Source organism: Mus caroli, unplaced genomic scaffold (assembly GCF_978045245.1).
Source record: "Mus caroli unplaced genomic scaffold, Mus_caroli_1 scaffold_11, whole genome shotgun sequence".
NCBI classification, from domain to species: domain Eukaryota; kingdom Metazoa; phylum Chordata; class Mammalia; order Rodentia; family Muridae; genus Mus; species Mus caroli.
This window is the reverse complement of record NW_028227266.1, coordinates 39,323,472-39,337,600: the sequence shown is the minus strand read 5'-3', so window position 1 is coordinate 39,337,600 and position 14,129 is coordinate 39,323,472. Positions and strand designations below refer to the sequence as shown.

Here is a 14,129-nt window from a genome sequence, read left to right as displayed (position 1 = left end):
GGACAGCCAGGGCTACACAGAGAAACCCTGTCTCGAAAAACCAAAAAAAAAAAAATATATGGAAATTGTCTGCTTGTCTCTATGTTCCCAGTGGTCAGTTGCTGTACTTAACACCAGCACCTCCCAGTGCTAACACAGAGCAGGAATTTAGTAAGTGCTTACTGAGCCAAATGAATGTGCCCCCTCACTCGAGAGCTCTTGCTGGCACAGCCTCTCACTTCTTCTCTTTCCCAAGAGTATCATGTAACCTTTGCTCTCAGGAAGTTCTGACTTGCATTTATCTCGAGTCTCCTTTATGCATATATTTCTGGGTTTTTTTTTCCCTTCTAATTTCAAAAAACAATTGCTGGTCATGTGCCTCATGCTTATCAGAGTAACTGTAGAAGTCAGCCGTTCTACAAAGTCAGCTTTCTTTAAGGAATTAAATTGGAAATGAGCATTCAAGATCTCGGGGCCAGCTTTCCCTTTTGATAGACGCATAGCAAAGAATTTTTTAGACAAAGTTTGAGACAGACACAGAGGTACACACCTGTAATCCCAACACTCTACAGGCTAAGGTGGGAGAACCATAAGTTGGAGGTTAGCCTATGCTACATAGTGAGACCTACCTGGAAAATGATACCTAGAGGATTTTGATCAGCTAGAGTCTTGGCATTACGGTGAAGTTTTGAGGTAAGCCTCCAATATGCCATGCTTATATTACATGTGTAAGTATATGTTTAAGGGACAAATGTGTAAGAACCCATTGTCAAGAGCTGATCAGACTAGAACAGGGAACCATCGGAAGGCAAGAAAAGCAAACCTTCTCTCTCTGTGGTCCTTTGTTTAAAATCACTAACTCATTGGTGAGCATGCAGGAAAGTCCCAAGAGTTTAAACAACACAATGAACCAAAAATCAAACTTGAGAAAACTGAGACGGGGCTTGGGGTGGGGGGTAGGGGCTGTCAATTGGTACAAATTGAGAATGTGATGAAAGTCCATTAAAGGACAAATGTCATATGCCCATTGCCCTTTCAAAAGAAATGGTTGTGCGTTTTCACTGCTAAAGCAAGTTTCCACTGACCACACATTCAGAAAGCTAGCAAGAATTGCCCTTCAGCAGCCCTCAAACTGGCAGACTCCTTCCTTCTGGCCAGTGAGCTCAGGGTCTGCGTGACTGCAAGGCAAGTCATTTGGGGACACTGGAATTCTGAGCTAGGAGCCAGACGAGGCAACAAAGATAAGGTCTGGACAGAAACCTGGCAGCCTAAGCAACATCTGCTGGGACCAAGGGTTTGGCTCTGGCTCCTGCCAGGCTTGCTAGGGCTGCAAGCCGGGAAGCAGGCCTGTGATGCTCCTGACAGCAGGTGGCGCAGGAGAGCAAAAACCAAACCCAGGACCCAAGAGGAAGCAGGAACCATTGTGTTCTTCCGGCCTTTGCAAGTCAGCACCATTGTCAAGGGAGGCCGCGGAGACCATGCTCTCCTCACAACATTCCACACATTTCCTCGGTGGAGTACAAAGTTACATGTGGGTCTTTCTCAGGGAAAGAAAAAAGCAAGATAGGCCTAGAGATAAACCTTTCAGGAAATGCGCCACGAAAATCCAAGATTCAACATTGTACATTGATTTCGGAAGCCGGAGCTGAAAGGTGCAAACCACTCTGAACTCTGAGACAGGGCATGACTAAAGTTCAATTTCTGAAGTTCCATCCCCATCTAAAAAAAAAAAAAAAAAAAACCAGAACAATAACAAGGAAAGCACCCACTAACATGACTAGCGACAGTCTAGAACCCAACAGTTTTGAATAGGCACAGCAAGAAAGAAAACACAGGTGCATCTTTGATGAGACTAGAAGAAGCAACTTTAATGTCTCTCTCCTTCTAAGCTTGTCTCCAAATACATCCTTCGTGGGAAAAGGCAGTGTAAAAGGCTCCCTTCTCACATAAATACCCAGAATTCCTCATATTCTGTGTTCCACAGGGAAGAGAAATTAGTCCTTCTTGTTCATTCTTTTTTGTTTTTGTTTTTTGTTTGTTTGTTTGTTTGTTTGTTTTTCAAGACAGGGTTTCTCTGTATAGCCCTGGCTGTTCTTGTTCATTTTTATAGCATCACAAATTTAAGAATCTTATGCAGTAGAAGATTCTAAATGCTGGCAGTGGGAGTGTACCTGAGGTACAGGGTACAAAAGAGTCCTTCTTCTCAAATACACAATACCCCGGTGAGCCTCAAAGCAGTAGGGGGCAAAGATGTTCTTCAGCTGTGTAGGTTGGCTTGTGGGGAACCGTGAGTAAATGAGAGGATTTTTCCTTGTTTTTCCATTTGGTTTCCTTTTGTGTTGGGATTTCTTACACAGGCAAGGAGCTCTCTAAGCACCAGTGTTATATAAACCAGTGTTCAAAGTTTATGTAAGCGTTGGAGAACAAAGTGCTCCCTGGCTTAGAGAAAGTTGGTGGAACATTCAATGCATTTGTTCAACATTCAAGGCTCCCCAAAGCTTCTGGACCCTTTGCTCGACTAGTAGATGTGTTCTGGATCTATCATATGGCCTACCTGCCGCAGTGGTAGATGCACACACCATAGGTGTTTCAACGACAGAAAGTGTGAGTCAACAACAACAAAAACAAAAACAAACATTAATAGTACGAAGAAGAGAGAAGTCATTTCCTCTGGTTTGGGGGGGGGTGTCAGGTCAGGAAACATGATGTGGAGGGGTATAGTTGGGAGTTATTTTATGTCCTGTGCCATTGTATATGTTTGAAATGCCTTTCTGCTTCTATAATTTTCCATTTGTGAATGATTTCTGGTCTTCCAGAATTGGTCACACTGTAACCCTCCTAGGAATCCCAAATAAGTCTTCCACAGGAATGACATTCAAATCTTTATCTGTTACACTCTCCACTCACCACCTGGAAGACCATTTGGATTATTTCATTAACTGCCTCCTACAACCCACACCTAAGCAGCATTACTAGATACAAACAGAATGAGCACAGTTGCATCTCAAGTAGAAGATAATTTTTTTAGAATATCATCAATATTGTATGCTTAACATTCTCAGCATGTTTTTAATAGTAGCAATCTTACTCTAGATAGCACAAGATCCTGCCTCAAGGCTCTCCATGCCCATTCAAAGCTACAGGTTCATGTCCTCTACACTGGGTCTCCCCATCCTAGCAAAGAAAAGGAGGAGTGTTTCCACTCATTCCCAGCAGACTGGAAGAAGACAGACACTAAGGTCGGCTTGAGACCCATTTTGTGTGGTTGTTTTCCCGTCTGCATTGAGTATAACTATTCAATAGAAATGAGGTCCGAGTGATTCAATTTGACATGATAGCACTCTTTCATTTAATTTTAAAATAAATAAGGCTATCAATTTCTTTTTCATTTAAACGCAGTTTAATGGACTGTATGACTCTGACACGTAGCAATCTGTTAAATCCATGTTTAGTTTCACAGATTTGTAATGCTGCGTAATTTTAGTGGTGATTACCTTTTGAAGATCTGCTGGCTCTTTCTCTCTCTCCTCTTCAGGGGGAAGCTAGGAGATCCAGATGGCAAGGAAGGACTCTGTCAAACATATGCAGTCTCATCAGAGGGTGCCCATTCTTACAAACACCTTTTCCTTTACTTCTTTATGTAGCACACGAAGACTTAATACACAGACCACAACTGGTCATGCAGAAATCAATGGGATGTGGGGAACCTAGCTCCAGTAGATATTTCTGCATCGTACATTGCCCCTGCATCTGTGGTTCAGATCCCATCAAGGAAGAGGGGGATGGAAAGATTATTAAGGACCAGAGTACCATTCTCTCTTTCTCTGTGCTTCCTGTGTGGTGATAACGTGTGGTCAGCCTGTCTGTCTGTCTGTCTGTCTGTCTGTCTGCTCCTGCCTCCGTGTTTTCTCTGTTTGTCACCTTGCCTTTTCCTCAATGATGACTCTCTCCTGAAACTACGAGCCAAAATAAACCCTCTCCGCCTCTAAAAACAACAAAAATAGAAACAGCTTGGATTTCTTTAAGCCCCTTCCACCCAAATGAATCTTCTTTCCACGTGTATTTATTCCCGTGGTTGAAGTTTCAGCCAGGGTGATTATAACAGTGTTTCTCCACTGTCCCACCTCAGGAGACATAGGAAACTGTGTAATTCATGATTGGGACCAGTTGACTAGGATTGGGAAGATTTTTAAGTTATTTATTTATTTATTTATTTACTATGTTGATGTATGCATACATGTGTGGATATATGTGTACCACATGTATGCAGTGCCCGATGAGGTCAAAGGGCATCAGACCCCCTGAAAGTGGAGTTACCATTGATTCTGAGCTAACTGGTATGAGTGTTGGAAACTGAGCCCAGGTCCTCTGCAAAAGCAGTAAGCAGTTTTATCTGCTGGGCTATCTCTTGAGTCCCCAAGGCTTGGCGGCACCTTATATGAGGCTCCCTGACAATATTAATTACAATCAATTACAATTAGGACAAAATATCTTTGAGTGATAATGTTCTAAAAGATAGAAAAATGTGGAGTTTATATAGTCTCTTTAATGACCATTTCCTATTTAGCAGTGCCTACCAGCTGATCTCAGCTAGTACAGAAAAAGTGTAAAATGTTAGGTGGTAGGAAATGAAAAAAACATAAGAACAAATAAAAAGGTTTAAAAGGAATACTTTATACTACAAGCAAAGAGCTCCATTGTTGTTAAAGAAAATAATTTAAGGAATTTTTTTCTTAACAGGAAGCATGACGTAGTTCATCTGCCCTGGAACAGACCCAAATATTTGTCAAGGCAGAGTCATACAATGAACTGAAATTTTCTTAGTATTCTCCAAACCTATGCCATTTACCAGTACAAGGAACTCACAATCATCTTTCTCAATTCTTAGGATCTGAAAGCTGTTCCAGATATCCCCAAATCATTCAATGGCACTGGTACCTCAGCCTTAGAGCAAGGCATCCCAATGTGCATACATCCTGGTTTGGGCCCACTGAGCACCTCCCGGATGAGTGGATACCAGAGAAGAGAAATGCTTTACCCAAGGAACATTCTCAAATGTGAAGGACAGTAAGGTAGAACACTGAAGGAAAATTCTGACTCTTTGTCATTGACCACCTGAACATGTGGATAGAGCCAGGCAGACATCATTGCATCATACATAGTGAGTGTCCATGAAGTGCCAGTACTGGGTAAGCCCTGGAGAAGGAAGAGATTTAAACCCTTGGGGATCTCTAGAAGCTCACAGTTCACAATGAATGATGGGAATTTTTTTTTTTTTTTTTGGTTTTTTTGAAACAGTGTTTCTCTGTATAGCCCTGGCTGTCCTGGAACTCACTTTGTAGACCAGGCTGGCCTCGAACTCAGAAGTCCGCCTGCCTCTGCCTCCCGAGTGCTGGGATTAAAGGCATGTGCCACCACGCCCGGCTTTTTACCTTCACCAGTCCATCACCAAATTCAACAATTCCTTATTCAGTCAGGGTCTCAATTTGTACCCTAGGATGTTAGAACTAACCATGTAGCCCAGGCTAGTCCTAAACTCAGGCACTTCTCCTACTTGAGTCTTTCACATGCTGGGTCTCCAGGCATAAGCCACCATGTCCAACGAGTTCAATGCCTCTCATAATCCTGTCAGGAAGCATCACAATTACTGAGCCATGTGTTTCTTGGCTGCCATGAATGGCACATGCAATGGTTTTCAACCCATCCCTACTTTATCCTCCAGTCAGGCATATGTCATTTAATAGAACATCATGTTACCATTCTTCTATGTAACTTTCTCCGAGAACCTCCTTTGCACCTGACTTCCAAAGGCAGTTTTCTCCATGAGAAAGCGGGCTACTTTCCTCCTTTTCACTTTCGGCTAGCCAAGATGGTTTTGAAGCTTAAAGGGAAGTGGCACAGTCCACCAGTCTCCATTCTCTGCCTACAGTTTATTCCTGTCATGCCTGGTATGCAAACCCAGGCATGAGGGGAGAAGGGTTGAAGATGAATCCAATATTCCATTTACCCTGCTTCTAGGTCTCAGTAGGGTTTTGTGATCAGTGTCCTTGAAATTGTCCTCCAGACCTATGCCTCTCATAATCCTGTCAGGAAGGATCACAATTACTGAGCCATGTGTTTCTTGGCTGCCGTGAATGGCATATCCATCAGGGAGTCCCTTCAGAGTGCCCGGCAACCAACCTTACTAATGCACATAAATTAGCACATATAGTCTGGAGAAATGCCCAAATTCTCCTTTGACCAGCCCCCAGGTTTCCATCAGCCTGTTTTCAACAAGGAACCCTGCACTTGTTTTGAGTGGATAGTTACAGTTTATCAAATAACCTTTCTACTTGACTTCTGATGTTTGGGAGTGAGACAATGGACAGGTTTGATTGCCATTGGGTTAAGTATGATAAACAATGCTCAGAGCTCAAAGGGGAGCCCAAACCACACAGCTCAGTCTTGAAGGGCCAAGATCTTCGGAGGCTGAGTTCAGTGTTCTTTGCATTGGACGACTTCTATTTGGCCAGAGCTGAGAGAATAATTTGAGAAGACTAACATCGAAGGATCTGCCATGTTTCTTCCTTGTCTTTTGTCAAATATCCCCTAATTGTCAGAGTCACCTTTAATGTGTGATAATTCTGAGAAAAGATCTACCCTAATATGACACTGGTATGCACACACATGCACCCATGCAACCTTATCTATGTATAGAATCTATTGTCCCACTATTGAAAACTCTTTACCATGCTCCATGTTGCTTTTTTAATGGGCATAGCAGATAACTATATTAATGTATCCATTCAACAGCAGCTGTTGGTACAGCAAATAAGTGAACAGTTCTGTTGCCCATGTCTAATTCTTTCTCTATAAGCTGGAACTGCTCTTCTGTTTCAATAAATCCCACCTGATAGCTGCCTTGAGCAGGCTTGCTGATATTCACTAATAGGGAGACACATACATCTGAGCAGCATAGACACAGAGAAAAATAAATCTGCAGGATCTCCTGCTTATTCTAATGAAACACAACCTAGAAGGTCCAACTTCAGAGTCACCTGGGGTTAGAAGATGTTTTCACCTGTCTTAGTTTGGGCTTTACTGGTGTGAAGAGACACCATGATCAAGGCAACTCTTACAAAGGGCAACATTTAATTGGAGCTGGCTTACAGGCTCAGAGGTTCAGTCCATTATCATCATGGCAGGAAGCACAGCAGCATCCAGGCAGGCATGGCTCTGGAGGAGCTGAGAGGTCTACATCTTCACCCAAAGGAAGCCAGGAGAAGACTGTCCTCAGGCAGCTAGGAGGAGGGCCTCAAAGCCCACCCGCACAGTGACACACCTCCTCCAACAAGGCCACACCTCCTAATAGTGCCACTCACTGGGCCAAGTGTATTCAAACCACCACACCATCCTTTGGGACAGAGATCTTTTGAAATAGAGATTCAACCCCCATTTTATAGATGGAAACACATGAGATGGCCAGTCAAGCATCATGTAACAGGCAGGCAATGGAGGTAGAGCTTGAGTTTATCTCTCACTGCTCCACTCACTGCTGCAGATCCAGGTCTGGCAAGCTCATCACCTCCCTGGTGATACTTGAACTTGTGCAGAAAATTTCTAGAAGATTCCTCTTAGGAGCCTACATGTTACTCAGCTGAATACCAGGCATCTGCTAGATGATGCTTCTCTTTCACTTACTACTCAAGAGTGGTCACCCTAACTGTCAGCACCCTACCCTTTTCTTACTCCCCAGAACTCCAGACACCTCCTTCCTCTCTTACTTTGTACCTTTTCCATAAGGCACATTACTGTACACAACATCATGTAAAATTCAATTATTTATTATTGGCAGTTACTGTCCAGATGCTTTGTAATGGCTGGTTTTCTTGATTCTTGTTTTATACGAGTGTTTATTGAGTGTTTGCTTAGTTGAGGGAATGGCAGGCACTCAATACCTATCAGGGAGGGAAATGGAGTGAAGACTTAAGCCATCCTGTGAATAGATTACATTCATTAAACACTTCCTGTAAGCAAGACACACTACATCTATGAGATCTCATTTACTCTGTGTCCCAGTGAGGCAGATACTCAATCCATCAGTATAAGCAAAGAAACACAGACTCAGAGAAATTAAATTAAATTAAATTAAATTATCCCAGAATCATAACCTAAACTTGGTTCTCTTTTCATCCAAAGCTCAGTTCTGCCTACCCTACAATATAACTTTTTTTTTTTTTGAGATAGGGTTTCTCTGTATAGCCCTGGCTGTCCTAGAACTCACTTTGTAGACCAGGCTGGCCCCAAACTCAGAAATCCAGCCTCCCAAGTGCTGGGATTAAAGGTGTGTGCCACCACCTCCCGGCAGAACTTCTTAACATAGGAACCAAAGCAACTCTTAGAAAGGGCAACATTTGATTGGTGCTGGCTTACAGGCTCAAGAGTTTCAGTCCATTATCATCATGGCAGGTAACCCCATACCAGAACTTTGTCCCATGGGAGAGGTGAGTTCTAGCCCTTTGTAGTGGGCATTCATTTCTCCTTAAACTCCAGTAAACTTGGGAGCTCCGCAGTTCCTGAGATGGAGTCCTTGCCTCTCAGTGATTCTGGAGCTAGGCAGCAGGGCCTGTTGCTGCAGTGTCTGACAGTTTGCATTTCTAATCATTCCAGAGTTTAATTGGTACCGTGGCCTCCATCAGGTGTGCTGCAAATAAAGCTGATGTCAGAGCTTCCTTAATTAGCTGGAAGGAAAGAAAGGTTTTTTACATTCTGAATCTGCCTCCACTGGTATAAAGGTGAAGGCCCTCGGGGGCTCCAAAGAGAAGCAAGGAAACCAACTTAAAATCTGGAATCTGTGATTAAAGACCTTTCTTTTACATTACCTAGGAAGGACTCATGAAATTAAAATACCACTGAAATAAGACGAAATTACTGAGAGGCAATTCTAACCACGTTCCATAACTTTACTGAAGTGTAACCTACCCAGCACCGCATTCGCCATTGTGAGGATGCCAGTCAGCTACTAACTGTCAGCTTACAGAGCCGAGGGAATCACAACCTAGTTTTAGACCATGTCTTCACCCCTCCCCCAGAATTCCTCAAGCCTATTCGCTGCCACTTCTATCTTCTGCCCTACTTTACCCACTGCCAAGCCCAAGCGGCTACTCATTTGATTTCTATGTCTCTAAATTTGTCCTTTGGGACATTTTATGCAAATCTAATCGGACTGTATGTACCTGTCTACACCCAGCTTCTTTCATTTAGCATGCTTTTTGTGTCTAAGGCTTATTCTGTCTTTAAGTATTTTTATGTTTATGAAAAAGCATAGGTAGGACGTGGTGTAAGGGCTTGTTTTGATAGACTCCAGTTTGTGTCGGTAGATGGATATTTGAGTACTCCTACTTTGAGTGCCATGAAGAATCAAGTCACTATGAACTTTGATGAACCTATCTTTGTGGGCTTCTGTTTTCATTTCTATTTAGTAGATTCTTAGGAATGCAAACAATAATGCTTATTTTGTGTTTTCACTTAACTTTTTAAAGAAACCGCTGATCTATTCTCCTGAAGTGGCCCCTCCATTTCACATTTACACCAATCCATTTCACATTTGCACCAGCAGTCTATGAGAACAACCCTTCACTTGTAGAGTGCTTTAGATGACGGTGGTTTTCTGCTTAGACAGGAGAAGGAATTGTGAAGTGCCCAGATCACACTCTATGGTGTTGAGAAAAGAAGTGATGGGAAATTAATTTAAATAAATGAGGTTTAGCTAAGAGAAGGGATTTGTAGCAAACAAGTGTTCTTGAGGAATGTGCACTTGGTGTCCATTCGCTAGGAAATTAACCAACCAATTAAGTAAGCGCACACTCAGTAACAGATCAGTTTGCCTACAGTGTGCTCATTTACTCTGAGGCTGAAACAGCAAAGACATGAGTTTCATTTCTTTTGCTCTCTTTCCATCTTTCCATCTTGGCATCAGTCAAGGGGCAGATTTTATGGGTTTCATCTAGTTTTAACAAAGTTTAGTAAAACTGGGTAAAACCTGTTCACGTATGGGAGGCTACAGTTGATTTGGTTTGTTTGTGGTCTTCATTTTCTTTGTGGTTTCCGTGTGTGTGTGTGTGTGTGTGTGTGTGTGTGTGTGTGTGTATGAGAAAGAGACAGACAGACAGACAGACAGACACAGACACAGAGACACAGAGGAACAGAGATAGAGAGAGACAGAGAGAGATTTGTGTGTTGTGTGTGTGCATGTGGTATGTGTGTACTATATTATGGCTGTGTGTATGGTATAGTGTGTACTATATATGCATTTGTGTGTGAGGAATATGTATACTATATGTATGTGTGGTACATGTGTATTTTATGCGTGTGTGATATATCTACACTATGTGTGTGGTGTGTTATGTGTATATTGTATATTTGTGTGTGGTATACTGTACTGTATGTGTGTGTGTATGGTTTGTGCATGCATTGTGTGTTTGTGTGTGTGTGTGTGTGTGTTTGTGTGCCTTTAGAGGCCAGAAAAAAAGCATCAGACCCACTAGAACTGAAATTAAAGGTAGTTGTGAGTCAGCTGATGTGGGTTCTGGGAATTCAACTGAGGTCCCATAGAAGAGCAGTGAGTGTTCATAACCACTGAACCAGCTCTACAGCTCCTGTCTATTATCATCAGCAAAACTCCTGACAGATCTGTAACATGCAAAGAAAGCCGGTGATACCAGGCTGAAAACCTACAAATACATCTTAGCTCTCCACCGAATAGCCCGTGGGTACGTTCATTTTCTCAGGGAGCATGATTATGTCCTTTGAGATACTAAAAGCAGAAAAACATGGGTTGTACCTTCAGGAGAGAAGACTGCTGTAGACAGATGTTATAAATTCTACCATCAAGGTAAATACATATCAGGGAACTGGAGGGATGTCTCAATGATTAGGAACACTAATTGCCATTGTAGATCTGGATTCAGTTCCCAGCGACCACAGAGCTGCTCACAGCTATCTCTACCTCCAATGCTAAGGGACCTGATGCCCACTTCTGGCTTCCACGGGCTCCTGTACATGTAATGGACTTACATATAGTCAGACACATGCACATACAATAAAATAAATATTTAAAAGATGTGAATCAGTCTAGGGCGAGTAGATCCAACAAAGGAACTAGGTTAGGAAAGTCAGTGCCGACGAGGGAACTCTGGAACTGCTGGGTAAAAGGCTGGTAACTATTTGCCAGTCAAGTAGAAGTGATGTAAAGATGAGGCAGTTAGTAACAAGAGCAAGAGCCAGCACCTGGGTCTGAAATAGGAGAATATTGAAAGACTGCAGTGGGATTCCATGTGGCCTCAGCATCCCAGGGACAGTCAGGTAGTTGAAGTAGGACAGAAAGCTGCCCAGTCCTTATTGGTCTTGGTGAAGAATCTATGATATCCTTAATTTTCAAAACAAAAGCTTCAGCAGACACTTCATATCCAAGCTGTAGCAACAGGCCAATGGCCTGGAATTTAGCCAAGTATTGTCACTTCAACAGCTATCCCAGGAGACTCGGGAGCATCTGGAAAATGCAAAAACTCACAACTGAGAGGGGCTCACTGATTTCAGAGTGCTCATGGGAACCAGCCAAGCAAGGGAGGCCCAGGGAGACAGAATACAATATACTGAGCGAGCCCCCTCCCTCCACTAGACAATGCTACCCCAGCTAACTCTGAAAAAGACAATGGCACATCAAAAAAAATTGGTTAGCACAAGCAATTAAATCCATCTGAAGTCTCTGCTCATGTATGAGATGCCATTGGTCCTTACTGGAGGTTCACAACCTCCAGGCTTATGAAGTGAGTTGACATACCAGCAAAGAGGTTAGTAATTTCATTGTGCTATGAGTTACTCTGGTACACACCTGTTATGGCAGCGTCAGTGAGATGGCTCAGTGGGTAAAGACACTCGCTACCAAGGCTGATGACCTGAGTTTGAGTCCTCAGGACACAGGTGATGAAAGGAGAGAACCAACTTCTACCAACTGTCCTCTGACCTCCATATGCATACTGTAGTCCTCTCTCTTTCTCTCTCTCTCTCTCTCTCTCTCTCTCTCTCTCTCTCTCTCTCTCCCCTCTCTCTCTCTCTCACACACACACACACACAAATGTTGAAAGAATGGAATGTCTTGTTTCAAAATCTTCCCTGTCTACCCATGAGAGAGATTGTAATATTGTTCTTTTTATGCCACAAAGACCAGAAAGATAAAAGCTGTGTTTGTCAAAAAATCATTTTCTTTTGTTTTGCCTGTGGATAATAAGTGCAAAATAAATGATATATAATAGTGAATCTGCAAATATGTTGATGTTTTATTTGCATATCACCATCTATGCTGGATGTATAATTTGCATTATGTCAATTTAAAAGAGTGGGGACTACGTTGTTTTGTTTTGCATAATGATTTTAAATGTAAAAATACCAGAGTAATAAATTATGCATTTTAATTAAGTGTCCTGGCACATATTAGCATATTTCACAATTGCACCGTGTCATGGTTCAGATAGCTGTGCATCAAATAATGTCCTTATTAAATATCTACAGTCATCACAAGACTGATAGAATATAGCCAGTTGTGCCTAATGGATTTTTATAATATCCTGTATTAGTCAGGGTTCTCTAGAGGAATAGAACTTACAGAATGAATAAATAGGATAGATTATATAGACAAAGAGCCAGATAGAGAACTTATTAGAATGGCTTATAGGTTGTGGTCCATCTAGTACAACCACAGCTATCAACAGAAGGTCTAAGAATCCAGTATGTTCAGTATACAAGGCTGGATATCTCAGCTGGTCTACAGTATACAACAGAATCCTGGAGAAGTAGGCTAATGCCAATGAAGGAATGGATTTTCTAGTAAGAGCATAAGCAGGAAGGCAGAGAGAGAGCAAGCTTCCTTCTTCCATGTTCTTTATATAGGCTACTAGAGGGGGGTGTGGTCCAGATTGAAGGTGGAACTACCTCAAAGATCTGGATTAGAAGTGTGTTTAATTAAGAAAAAAATATCTCTTACATGTATCCCCAGCCATTTGGATTTTAGTTAATTCCAGATATAGTCAGGTTAACAACCAAAAATAGCCATCAAGTATCCCCTAGCCAGAATTATAAACCCTGACTAGTGAAATTACCTGTATTTGCTGCATAATTACTTCACAGCTGGTACAAAGTGCTTACGTGGAAGAATCACTGGATAGTCCCAGTGATCTTAAGTCACTGGTATTATTATTCCCATGCTAGAGATGGGAATGTCAAGGCCTAGAGCAACTAAGTAGGCATAACCAAAGCAACGTGAGAAGAAGTTCAGGAGAGAGATGTTAAGACAAGAAGTGTAGGTTTTAAAGGGATCCCATGTTGTCTCTCAGGTTCTACTCTATATATGCAAAGTAGAAAAAAGATGAAGAGAATCTAGAGTCTCAAAGACTCTGTTTTACAAATGGCGATGTGTAGGACTTGCCAGCTGGGAATTTATCCCACCTCTCTTTCAGTAGTGTAATAGTCAATGGGGCCCAAAGAAGAAGGGGAACAAGCCCTGATAGGTACCCCTACACAGGTCTCCCTGGTGATTACATACCCCAGTAATTACTACTTTTAAACGTGCAGTTATGAAAAGATGACTTATACAGATTAACTGCTCAGAGCCGGCCCAGGAAACCACGATGCACCTGTTCCTAACTCAGAGGTCAAGTTTCCTAAGAATTCTGGACAAGTTCCAGAGTTCATGGGCCAGGAGAAGTTACCCTCTTCTAGGGCAAATAACTGTGTATATGAAGAATAGTCCTTGCCTTTCCACAGCAGAGTCCTGGAGTGTGGTGTGTGTGTGTGTGTGTGTGTGTGCACGTGTGTGTTGCCAAGCTATTTTTAATTAAAAAGTGATGACAGCTGAATATATTCCCTGAGTCTGCAGCTAATAACTTCCCGACCTAGGCCTCACTTGTGAGACCCACTCTTGAAACCAGACCGTGTTAGCCCCGTGGGGCTTCTATTATTGGCTAGCCGTCTCAACAGATGCAGGTCTAACCAAATCCATGTCTAATATAAGCATGAGAATGGGAAGATGAAAGGGAAAAATGTATGTGCTAAATCACCATCCACAGACAGAGAAGTGAACACAGGACACAGGCAGCCGTCTGAAGAGAAAACAC

General features: G+C 42.4%; 1 long non-coding RNA gene across 6 annotated transcripts in view; it reads right to left on the bottom strand.

Moving 5' to 3' along the window:
* Window positions 1–14,129, bottom strand: part of LOC147001995 (uncharacterized) — a 306,897-nt gene that overhangs the window by 166,808 nt on the left and 125,960 nt on the right. For all 6 annotated transcript variants that reach the window (XR_015048925.1, XR_015048926.1, XR_015048928.1 and 3 more), the window contains exon 4: window positions 3,474–3,550. This is a non-coding gene — a long non-coding RNA (uncharacterized LOC147001995). The remainder of the gene's footprint in view (window positions 1–3,473; window positions 3,551–14,129) is intronic.